The sequence below is a fragment of the Mycteria americana genome, chromosome 1 (genome assembly GCF_035582795.1).
Source record: "Mycteria americana isolate JAX WOST 10 ecotype Jacksonville Zoo and Gardens chromosome 1, USCA_MyAme_1.0, whole genome shotgun sequence".
Lineage (NCBI taxonomy): Eukaryota > Metazoa > Chordata > Aves > Ciconiiformes > Ciconiidae > Mycteria > Mycteria americana.
In genome coordinates this window covers 120,859,792-120,871,757 of record NC_134365.1, presented here as the reverse complement: position 1 = coordinate 120,871,757, position 11,966 = coordinate 120,859,792, and the positions used below count along the sequence as shown (strand labels likewise).

At 43.6% G+C, this 11,966-nt stretch overlaps 1 long non-coding RNA gene across 1 annotated transcript in view; it reads left to right on the top strand.

The window, feature by feature from the left end:
* Positions 1-1,790: 1,790 nt before the first annotated feature.
* LOC142417492 (uncharacterized) overlaps positions 1,791-11,966 on the top strand; it is a 34,223-nt gene continuing 24,047 nt past the window's right edge. Inside the window, exon 1 of the long non-coding RNA XR_012778033.1 lies at positions 1,791-1,926. This is a non-coding gene — a long non-coding RNA (uncharacterized LOC142417492). The remainder of the gene's footprint in view (positions 1,927-11,966) is intronic.

Genomic DNA, 11,966 nt, shown 5'->3' with positions numbered 1-11,966 from the left:
TGTGTACAGACCAGCGGAGTAATTAAAAAAAGTAGCTTACTGTAACGTTGCAGTTGGCTGTCACTGAGCGGTGTAAGGGAACTGCAAGCCTGTGCTGGGAGACAGCGAGAGGTGCCAGTGCCTTTCCTAGCACGGTCACAATCGCAGGGGGACAAATCTGCTCGGAAAAGCACAACAGCTGGGGTTTTCAAAGGTGTGCGAGGTGTGCCCAAAGAAAACTAATGTGTGTCGAGTGCCTGATTGCCTTAGGCACCTTTGAGAATCCAAAGCAAAGGTGATATCATGGCTTATTCTTCCAACTTACGTATGGAGCCAAAGAAATGTCTTAAAGACAAGAATTTTACAGCATTTTCACTGTAATAATAGTTTTTAATTACACTTCTGACTGATTTATAGAGGACTGTATCAAGGAAACAAGACATGGGATATGTGTTATGACAGCTCCTGCAAGCATACCTGAGCTGGTGCAGTGCTGGCTCCAGTGCTGACAGGGGTGCAGGGGAGCAGCCTGCAGCACCGGGCTGAGCCGCTGGTCAGCTTTCAGATCATTAGAGACGTCAACGATCTCATGGATTCACAGATGATTAAAGCTCCATCCTGCTTAGCTACCCAGTTAATCAGAACGGGATTCAGCTACCTGACAGTTATCTTGGTTATGCCTACAACAAGGCATAGACACAACTTTTGACTGCAGTATCAACGTACTTACCATAAGTTGCACTGAGACAAGCTGCTGCATTTTGGTCAGCACTGCCTTGGGTCTCCTCGTGCCTTGTGAAACCTGTGCAGGGTTAAAATGTACCGGATGAGGATGGTTGCATTTCATTCCTGTGTTGCACACACCTAGAGGTCCGCATGAATCACAAAGCAACCACCTCAATGTCTCTTGCATTGCCGGGGCATCTTCAGTCTATGACATGTTTTAATGTGAAGTCTGCAGGATTTGGGCACTCTTTAGGTTCACCTGGCAGCTGAGCACTGCTCAGTCCCCAGTGCTTGTCCACAGTGCAGTTATATGTTTCAGTTGCATGCTAACACGGCAAATTTCTGAATGAAACTTTATAGCTCAATGGAACAAATGCCATGTTACTGTGTCCTGACTTCGTACCACTAAATGGTGAGACAGACCCCTGTCCAGTAATAGAGAGTATACTGCAGTTTCTTTTGTCTTAGCTCTGCTTACATGCAGGATATTTTGGACCTGCTAGTCTCCTAAGCCAATCGCCTTTTATGCCACATGCACGATGCAACACTTACGGGATAGATACATGCAAAAGGCCCTAAGATGTATATGGTGTGGATCTTAACCAGGTTTCTTAGCATCTGCAAGGACTCTTTTGCCATTTTCTGCAGAGCCTATTCTTTCTGTGAACAGAAGATGCTGTGCTTTTCAGGGTGTTATTGAGACTAGCACTGACCTTGGGACCTTAAAATGTGAACTTCTTCGGCCTGAGCTAAAAAAAAAAAAAATCCTAGCTCTTGAAGTAGTAGCAGCCAGTCATGTGGCCCACCCACTGTTCAGTGCCGCCAGAGCACCACGCTGAACATGTGTGTCTGGATGAGAAAAAGCCACTCTGGCAAGTGCACCTCTTCCCGTGTTGAGGTTTCCATCTGTTTTCACTTGTTCTGAAGGGATGTGGGCAACATGCCTCTTGAATATTTGAAGATAACTGCACACTTCCTCTCTGAAGAGCAAATAAGTCCTCGATGATAAGATCTTTGGTGACGTATCGTGGTTTTCTGCAATAAGGGATTGCTCGTGTCCTGTGCTATCAGGCGCTGCACATGGAAGAGCTGCTGCCCTGGCTGATAACTGGATATGACGTGCCAATAGCCTCCTCCTCCCCAATGCAGTGGTGGAGAGCTGTACATCCCAGTGCCGAGGAAAATGGCAGCAGGTGGCAGGGAAGACGATCAGGACCAAGGGTGAGTTCATATGCTGAGACATTAGCCGTATTTTGGCAACAGTGCTATTCACTGCAAAGGGCAGTGCACTTTTTTTTTTTTTTTTTTTGGTATTGTAATGTTAAATGTGGAATTTACCACAGCACTTTCCAAAACAAACACACCCTCCCTTTTGCGTCATATGAATCGTCTGTACCTGCTGCAATATAAAACGTGATAAAGAATTAGCTCAAACAGATCGTGGGACAAATAAGTGACAAGGTTAAGAAAGATAGCGGCTGCTGTTCTGCTGAAGTTTTCTTTAAGCTGGATGTACCTCTATAAGCCAGATTTTTATAATTTTCCTCACTTTGAACATTAGACTCTTACCCCACAAATAATTCTCCTGGAGTCTGTGAAATAATCTTCTACATCTTGTCCCAGGATAATCTCACTTGTAAACACAATATTAATCTTCACACCGATGAGTCAGGGGTACACCTCTCTAATCCAGGTCATCACCTTCTGTCCAAAGAAAAATCTTGGCTGCCCCTTGGCAATCCCCTTATGGGTGTCTAGCTGTCAGCTCAACAACAGCATCACTGTGAGTGTACAGTAGCATCATTTTGCCTGTCATTCAGTTTATAATCTGCGTATGGATATGGGGCCAATTTCTTGTCTGATTCAAACAGCAGCAAAATCCCCCCCCACATAAAAACCAAAAAGGCCCAGAGATATTCAGGAACAACTTCAGTACCTTGCCCTAGCTTTAAGAGGTCTTGATCTGTTAACTGCAAGCTAGATTACACACAGGACGAGATGCCTTTATCTGCCAGGCCACCTCATTATCGCTCCTTTGCCTTGCTGCTTACAAACGATTGCGCTTGTTTCCTTCTGTTTCTTGCCTGCTTGTCTCTTGGTTTGTACTTCAGCTGTACACATTTTGGAGCATGGGAGGATTTTGTATGCTAAGGTTGTACAGTACTGAGCACGTTTGGGTGCTAGTCCAAGAGAAAGGCTTGAGGACACTTAAAAACCAAAATCCACACAAAGTCCATAAAGAGCGCTGTGGAGCATTGTCTATTAAACCACAGTACAGGGTCAGAGCCTGGTCATTTTTAACTTGCTGATCTTTTGCAATTATGTAAAAAAAATGGCCTTGTGTCCTTAATTCAGTTCTCATTTATGCAAAAAATTACTACTTAGATTGAAGGACTGGGTCTTCTGTGGGGACACACTGCTGCTATGAAGCACTCTGAGGTTTCGTGGCATTGCAGACACCCAATGACACAGGCTGTGTCTGAAAATATTTAACTGCTTCAACCTACAGTGCTTAGTATGTGTCTGGAATTTACCTGGAAAACCATTTTAAAAAATAATCTTTCAGGTTGGTTTTCAACCTAGGGCATTTTTCCTGTGTTCCAAGGCACAACTGCAGGAAAAGGGCCATTTAATGCTTTTACTGATGCTTGTAGTTTACAAGACGTCCACTTTGCAAAATATTACTACCATTTTGTTATTCAGAAGGCAGACAGCAAAGGCAATCTTATACTTCTTTACAAAGCAGATGACCATGTCAACAAATGTATGTATAGCATCACAACTCAGGCCCCAGCTCACACTCTGGACAGTCAAAACTGTTGTGATAGGCACCAACCTTTGAGTCCTATATGATTTATAGTAAACTGGGCTTGGATATTGACTGGTCAATATGTGCCCTTACTCTGGGCTATCACTGAGCTCCTTGACGTGCCTGGTACCTTTCCTGGGCAGTGTGACTCTGTTATCTAGCTACTGAGCTGTTGGAGCATGTAGTTTAGGCTTTCGAAACATCTTTTATTAAGATGCTTTCTGCATCTGAGACAGGTCAGATATTCCATTTATATCCTCCTGGGTTCAAGTGACAATAGACTAAGGAATAGCTAGCCTTATTAAAAGATTTCTTGATGCAGTCACTGTTGAAAAGCAGAAGAGGCAGAGACCCAAGGAAAAGAATGAACCCCTGAATGCAATTCCGCAGATTCTCCTCTGATCACTTCCGTGATGGTTTAATCTAAGTCTCTTTCTGCACAGCTGCCTTGCTCTCTCCCTTATCCTCTCTTAGCAGGAACAGTCCTGTTTCCTATCAGCCGCGGCCGCTGGCTCCATCCACGTGCTTTGCATGGTTTCCAGGCTTCTTTTCTCCCTCGCTCTTATGCTTGTATTAAAAGTTGTTTCAAGTCACTGTGGGTTAAAAACTTGGCTCCTCTGCTGGACTGAAGCCTCCAGCATTGCTGGCCCTTGTTGACTCCTCTGCCACCCTTTCCTGGACTTAGGTTAGGTATTACCTCCCTGTTATGAAATATATGCTGTAAAGTCACACTGAAGGTGACTTTTAAAAAGAGGCTGTCATAGCTTTCTGTAATGAGAGTGGCATCCATAATCTGTCGCAATCTTTTCCTTAATTCTTCATGTATGGGAATAGCATAACCACATTGGCTTATCAGAGAGCCGGCCTCCAGGCCACAGGAAGATGCGGTCAGAGAAAACTTACTGGAGGTTTGATGTTGCTGTTTGGACCATTTCTCACGTTTATTCAACGTGTAGGAAAACATCCCCTCGACCACAATCTGCTGCTGTGGATTTCAAAAGGCAGCTTCTGCCTGGGCACATAAAAGAGTTCAAAGGAAGGGAGTCCCCTCTGTGGTTCAGGTACACGATCTCTTTCTGGAAGCCCTGAGGTTCAGGCAGGGGAAGAAACCAGCCAGGTTTATTGTCACTGTTGGGAATGAGTTGCGGTAGCTCAGCAACGAAAGCTGGAAACACAAAAGATAGGACGGCTGCCCGCCCGCTTTGTAAACTCAGCGCAGGTGGCTGAAAATAATACCTGAGCAAATATCACCAGTCACTTCTGAAACTTTCATTGTATGAACATTTGCTGTAGGTGGTTCACACATCTATTGGCGTTTGCTTGGCAAACAACCTGCTTTGGAATAAAAGAAAAAGGCTTCCAAGGAACAGTTATGCATTAATTAACCTTACAGATACTGTTATCAGCATTACTTTTTCTGCCATTATGAACTGTAACACTGTTCTCCATTTTAATCTTAACATTGACACTGCTTGAGTAACTTCAGTGTTTAAAGGTGGTGAATTTTTTGGCCTGCATATTTTGGAGACCCCTTAATAGCTTCCCCTTGTCCCCAAGACTGCATTTTGCAAGGGAGAAGGAGTCCAGTTGATCAGGTAGCAAACCATGCAGTGTCTGTTCAGCTCCCTGATTCTCCTCCATGGATGTGGACAACCTCTTAGTATTTGTGGGTCTCAGTTTTCCTCTGTAAAATTGGAAAACTCCATTATCCTAGCCTCTGAGGACTGTAGAATTATTACCCATAGAAAGTTATAGATGTATTGTGGATGCATACTTCTTCCTGTAGGTAGGTTTTATTCGAATAGGGAATTCACATTTTTGCAAGCTCCATTTTAAATAAAAATTCATTAATATTAAGTGAAGTGGTCCACAGGGTGGCCTGGGGAAAGCTTTCTGTAACTGAAAAATCTGGCCTTCAGACTCACCATTGATAGGGTGGGTGTTTGAAGAAGGAATTATCAATTGCATTTTTTCATAAAGGGGCCACAGGCTGTATTTTAGATCATTGCGTCTTTCTCTGTTCAAATTCAGCCTTGAGTGACCAGGTCTGGAGTTCTGGTGCGGGCCTGTCTAATGTATTAATCAGCTCAAAATTTTTAATTAAGATCTTCAGGAAGAAAATTCTTTGCAGCTTGATTTTGAGAAGCCCACCAGCAATTTCTTTTGGCCCTCATAGTTCAGCCCAAAAGAGTCTTGACCCCTGAATAAGGCTGTGGCTACTTTAGGACAAATAAATAATAGGAAGATAATTTGAAATATGCCATTTAATTATTGTTGGTAAAGATATGGCAGGCGCTTCGGAGCATTTTTAATGATGTACATTTCCTTGTACTGCCCGTCGAGGTATTGCATTTTTGGGCCTTCCTGAAGTGACAAAGAACCCTGTAGGATCAAACCTCCAAGTCCCCCTCCCTCCTTCCCTCCTAGAGCAGGGCGGAGGTGCCGCCCAAGGTTTGGGGTCCTGCGGCTGTACCCAGGGTCTGAAGAGGCAGGTGTCTTCCTCCTCCTGTGCCCGCAGCTGCAGCCCTCCAGCCCCTGTCACACCAGGGCTGTGTCTGCCCCTCGCTTGACTACTGCGGCCGGCAAGTTTAGGAGAGGACAGAGCCAAGGCTCCTTGGTGCCCAGGTCATAAGTAATGAAAAGGCAAACCTTTCCCTCCTGCTCTGACCAGCGCCGCATAGTGATATTCCCACAAGATGATGTTCTGCCTTTAAAATAACTTTGTTATGCATCTGCCAAATAGCCAGAGCCTCATGCTGACAGATGTGAAAAGCAAGATTTTTTTAATAGGAGAAATACAGCTCCTCCGGGGATAATTTAAACTCCGTCAGCTGAAGCATTGCCTGCGCCAGTGTTTAGAGATGCTCTCGCTCCCTTTTTTAAATGAAGAAAAACTGGCTCCTCAGGCCCCTTCCCCCAAGGCCGAAAGCACTTGGGATCGCAGGGCTCTTCTCTAACTGATAAATATTGTAAGGGTTGAGCTTCCTTTCGAAAACGCATTTGCAGAAACAAAGGTTGAGCTCCAAACACAGGGGATCTCATTTCTGAGGTGAGCTTCCTGCTTTGCTCCAATGCTTGGTGCTCCGGGATGAGCGTGAGCCCAAAATGATGGGCATGGCCTGTGATGCTGGCTGGGGGCTCCAGCCTGCGGAGCGTCCTGTATCCCCGGCATGGGGCACGTCAGCACAGCGGGGAACGCAGGTGCTCCAACACATCGCGTCTGTACTCGCACAGGTACGATGCTGGCCGCAGCAACAGCCCCGAGAACTTCAGTAGCTCCACAGGGTTCTAGGAAGGTGTTGATCACCATTACACTCGTTAGTAAAAAAAAACCCCAAGACATAGCAAGAAACAGTTCTAGCTCCATAGAGTTGTGATTTTTTAAAAATTTCATAGTTACAAATATACTGGGTACCTTCCATTTATTAGTTAATTAGAGGTCAGATGTTAGTACTTGGCATTTATATTTGTCTTTGTTGGTAAAGCCCTAGAACATGATAGTTTATCTTTCTCTTTTAGCATATGTCTCTGTGACTACTGGAAATGCTCACCCTGGTAAACTTCCTCTGTAAAAGAAACCTCCTAGGAGTCCTCAGGAGGGGAGCAGTGTGATTTCTGAGCCAGTTGCTAGTGGATGGTCCCTTTTCTTTGAAGGCCAAATGTGTACGGACTGCTTCATCAGCTTTTCCTGGAAAATCGCATCCTAATAGTTGTGATGAAGTACATTTTTTGGTGGAAATCATTACCTCGTATCACTGTTATGTTTTTCTAATACTTTTGCTCTTGTTGGCTGAACCGCAGAAGCTACCTGTGCAAAGAGGGCTGTGTTTGCCGTGGCCATCCTGAAGACATCCCGGCAAACCTGGTCCTGGGGCCATGCATTGCTTCAGCAGTGGAAACTGGACCTCAGCTCTGCAGACCCCGCATGTCCTTCCTTCCCGAGCCTCCCCCTCCAAAGCTGGCTTCCTTTGGCTGTAGGTGGGGTTTGTGCCGCTGCATTGTTCCCCAAGTCCCGAGCCCTATTTACCCAGCTGGTGTCAGTTCAGAGCGCTGTTTGGATTGCTCTGTAGAAAGATTTGCCTGAAAGGTTTGCATATTCCAAGAAACCACAATGATTAAGTACACATGAAAGAAAGCATTATGATGAATAATCAGGACATAATCAATGATACCCTTTTTGCATTATAAATGATGACGCTTATACTCAACAGCTTTTAGGCAGAACGTGGGTGTGACAGTTTGAAAAACAGCGTATAGCATGACATGAGACCTGTCAACTCTTAAATGAAGTAATTAATGACCTGCTAAGCATGCAGATTTTAAATGTCAGTTATTTTTTTTGAAACATCTCAAGAGTAAAAAATTATTTGCTATTTATCATTCTTATTAGTAAAAACTCAGGATAAGAATACACAAGTGCAATGAGAAATAACACTAACTGTTATGACAAAAATGCTTTATGCTTTTACCACTAAAAAAGTAAAATCAAACCTCCCTCCGAGATTCCTCTCACTCAACATCCTCTTCAGTGTATCAGTTTAGAGGTAGACAGCTCTATTTTTGTATACATGGACTGGCTATATTTAAGGACGTTGTCCTCAAGGCCTGAACCAGCTGCTTAAAACTGAGGGTCAAAAGAAAACCATGGATTAATTTATTCTGCCAAATGTCTGATCTTAATCCTGCAACATCTGAATTTGTGTAACCTTTCTTCCAGGACTTAACTGGTATCAAAAAAAGGAGAGGTTTCAATTTTAAAGGAAGTTTATAAGGCATCAGTTTTCAGGTGTTTGTCAAGTCTTGTAGGCAACCAAGACACAGATCTACCAATGTCTCCTTGCTCTGCTCCTGGCTGCACCTTGTTCTGCTAACTGTGGCTCACTAACCATTGCAGCTCTGTAATTTTAAAAATAATTTTATTTTTTGGCAATCATGCATACCAGATGCAAAATGGAAAAATTTCTTATGCACAGAAGACCTTTAAATATCTTCTTCTACTTCATGGATTAAACAGGGTTTTTAGCAAAACTCCACATTATGGGCTATGTTTCTTGTACCCAGTGCTGGAAGCTGATGGTGTGGAAACTACTCACCCCAGACATGCTCAGGGGCAGCTTGTCAACTCAAACTTCCATCTGTAGACACAATCCACTTTCTGGTGTGTGTCTCCTTTTAACAGAAATCCCTCTGAGCATAAACCAAATGCCTCTAAAGCATGTCTCTTGGTTCGCTCTCTCCACCAGACATTAACAAAGTCTTCCTCCTTTTCAGACGTTGTTCCCTTCTGCCATGCTTTGGAGATTGCTATGGGGGATGTTGGGTAGATGGTGAGGAGTTCTGGGTGTCACCTCAGCCTCGACACTTACATTTGGCCTAAAATGACCATGCAATCCGTTTTCCAGAATTTATTAGCATTAGCTGTCTCAAGTCTGGCTGTTTACAACATGCCCTATTCTTATGAGACGGTTCTCTGCAAACTTCATTGCCCATTTTGTTTGAGTCCTTGTTCAGGTGGCTGTTCTAGTTGCATAACTTGATAATAATGGATGCTGCATCTGGTGTATGCATGTCCCTTTCCTGGGAAGCCTGTACAATAAGGAGATCTCAGAGACTCATCATTGCATAAGCAGTGTGCGGCATTGCCTGGGTAGGTGTGATATAAAGTCTGCATCCAATGTTGATTGACTCTGCCTGGGGATATGACTATTGACCTTGAATGAATTCTTCCATTCCCTAAAACAGCGACTCCTTAGACCTTGTTTCACTGAGCATTACTGTGCTCCTCTCTCTAATTTTTTTATTCATATACTCTCCTTCACATCTTTCAGCTTTATTTGTTTAATATTTTCTTACCTTTCTCTGATCTACCATAATATTTGGGTCCTCATTATTCAGTCTATCCTTATCCATGGATTCTCAATGCTTTCTTTGCTCTTTTTCCCTTTCTGTCTGCCTGTTTGCCCTCCATTCTTTAAGCTCCTTCGCAGTTTTCCCTCACATCCCCTTGGTAGCATGGACTTCGGCATCTTCAGGGTCCTTCGGCTTTGGTAGCCAGAACCCTTGTTGCTGGACATCCCCCTGCAGAGGGTATCTGGACTGTGCGTCTCTGCTGGCATGTAGACACGCATGGTACCTGCCTTGCCAACACCATTAGAAAGGGAGAGGGAAGCTGCAAGCTTGCAGCACCTGTGAAGGGAGCAAAGATGCAGAGGGACCCAGAGAGTCTCAAACGACCCATGAGAGCACATGGAGGGTCTAAGTGCAGCTCCCAAATGGAAGGGCAGGAACGCTGAGTTGAGGTAAACAAACACCATGCTGATAATACCAAATGCACCGGGGAGACCGGGTGATTTCCTCGAACAGGGGAACACCCATGAACTCTGCCAGGGTTTGAGCACAGCTGTTTTCCCTTAGTGGTAGCCCGGAAAAATGCACGCTGAGCGATGTGCGTGCCCCGTGCTTGAAGGCCAGTGGTGTCCCAGTGCGTCCGCAGGGCACTGTCTCCTCCCACATGGTTTGAAGGGAGGCTGTGAGGCTGAAGTGTCCAAGCGCAGGCACAGGGATCTCTGATCTCCCCATGAACTCATGGAGCCGTCCTTGTGGGGTGGCACGGGCTGCCCGCAGGCAGGGCTGGGGCTCTGGAGAGGGTCTCCTTGGTCTGGGCCGATGTCAGAGCAAAGAGTGTGGGTTGTCCCCCAGAAGAGGAAATACAGGTGGTGTCCTAAAGTACGAGGACAAGGCTGGGATCAGATCATCTCTCCGCTATGAAGTCGAAGCACTGTTTTTGGTTGCTGCACTGCTCACGTCGGTGACTATAGCCAGTATCTTTCGTGTCTGAATGTATGGCTAAACTCTTAGCTTGCACCCCACGCAAAAAAAGAAAGAAAAAAAGCTAGATAACAAGTGAACTGTAACTGTTCTTGTAAATTAAGAAAGCTTCTGGTGGCTTAAATAAACATGTGGGATACTTCCAAATTGGGGTTAATGTATCAGTGGTAGCATATACAGAGACTTTCATTGTCTCCCTCAAACAACACTATGCATTTGTGTTTTGGTACAGTAAATCTTACATTTTATATGGTTTTGAATCCTGAATGTTTAAAATAAACAAGGCACAGAAAAGGTACACTTCAATCTCTCTAATGACAGCTGGAATATAGAATGAAGCTCAAAACATTATAATTTAACAAAGACCATTTCCTAAGTGCTATCTTAAGATTGTGTTTGCGCTATGCATGCATGATGAAATCTCATTTAGATGCTTTAATAAATGAAATTAAGAAAACCCCATGCTTATATGGTGTTTGGGGCACTTTGTGCCAGGAATCATAATCACTGAAAACTAACTTTAATCCTGGTTTAAAAATCAAAATGTCCAATTTTGTTTAGACATCTGTCTTGTAAAGTTCATGCAACCAATAATAGCAACTTTGCCAACTCATTGTAATAAAATTTCCATAAAGAGTAACACCCACATCTTGCAAGGCTAGATGGATATTTTCTTCTCAGGGAAGAAGAAAGGATGCAGGTGTGCTTTTTTAGTCTTCTTCTGTAAGTACTGTCTGGGGGGCAGAGCTGCCCTGATCCATCAGGACAGCGTGCTAATGGGGTGCCTCTGACTCCAAGCTTTTATTACCAGCATGGCAGTTAGTTTATTAGTTTGAGTCATACAGAAGAAAAAGGCATCAGTAATAAAATAAAACACAAAAAATATGAAAGCAGCGGTGTCATAGGAAAGATATGATTTAATAAATACATTTCAGGGGGTCAGTGTCGGCTGCTCATTGTGGAAACATATGAATCTTCAACTATGCCAATGAGTAATATTAATGAAGTCTAAATTCCTGTCAGCTACAGACTGATCCAAAGCTCCACTGAGATGAGTAAGTGCCTTCCTACAAATTTCAGCAGGCCTTGTATCAGAATCCATATATCTGCACACAAATAGGTTGGTGTGCACCTTACACAGCAGAGAGCAAAACTAATATCTTCAGGTGTTGGAAGACAGGTTATATCATATAGTATGTGAGCCAGAAGGCTGTCAGCTCCAGCTAGTGTATTATGACCAGCTCCTCAAGTTCTTATGTCTATATGTTAGTAAGTGTTGTCTTTTACCTAGTTACTATGTGCACTGGAGATCCTTATTAGGCTCCTAAAATAATTTTTTTTTTTTAGGGTAAAGTAATTTCCATTGTTAACCTCCAACAATCTCTATTCCTGTGTCAGTGGTATGTGGTAAGCTGGTGGATACATCTAACCTAAAACTTTCTTTTATTTATTCCTTTTTTTGTTACTTCACCTTACACTTTAACTTCAGTTTATATGACTTCTTGCAATTGCAATTTGAAAAATAATCCTCCAAAGGAGCATAGTATTTACTTCCAAATAAGACCAATTTTCTCCTATAACGCCAGTGGAGTAATTTTACTTTGAAATAGTCTACAAATGCTTT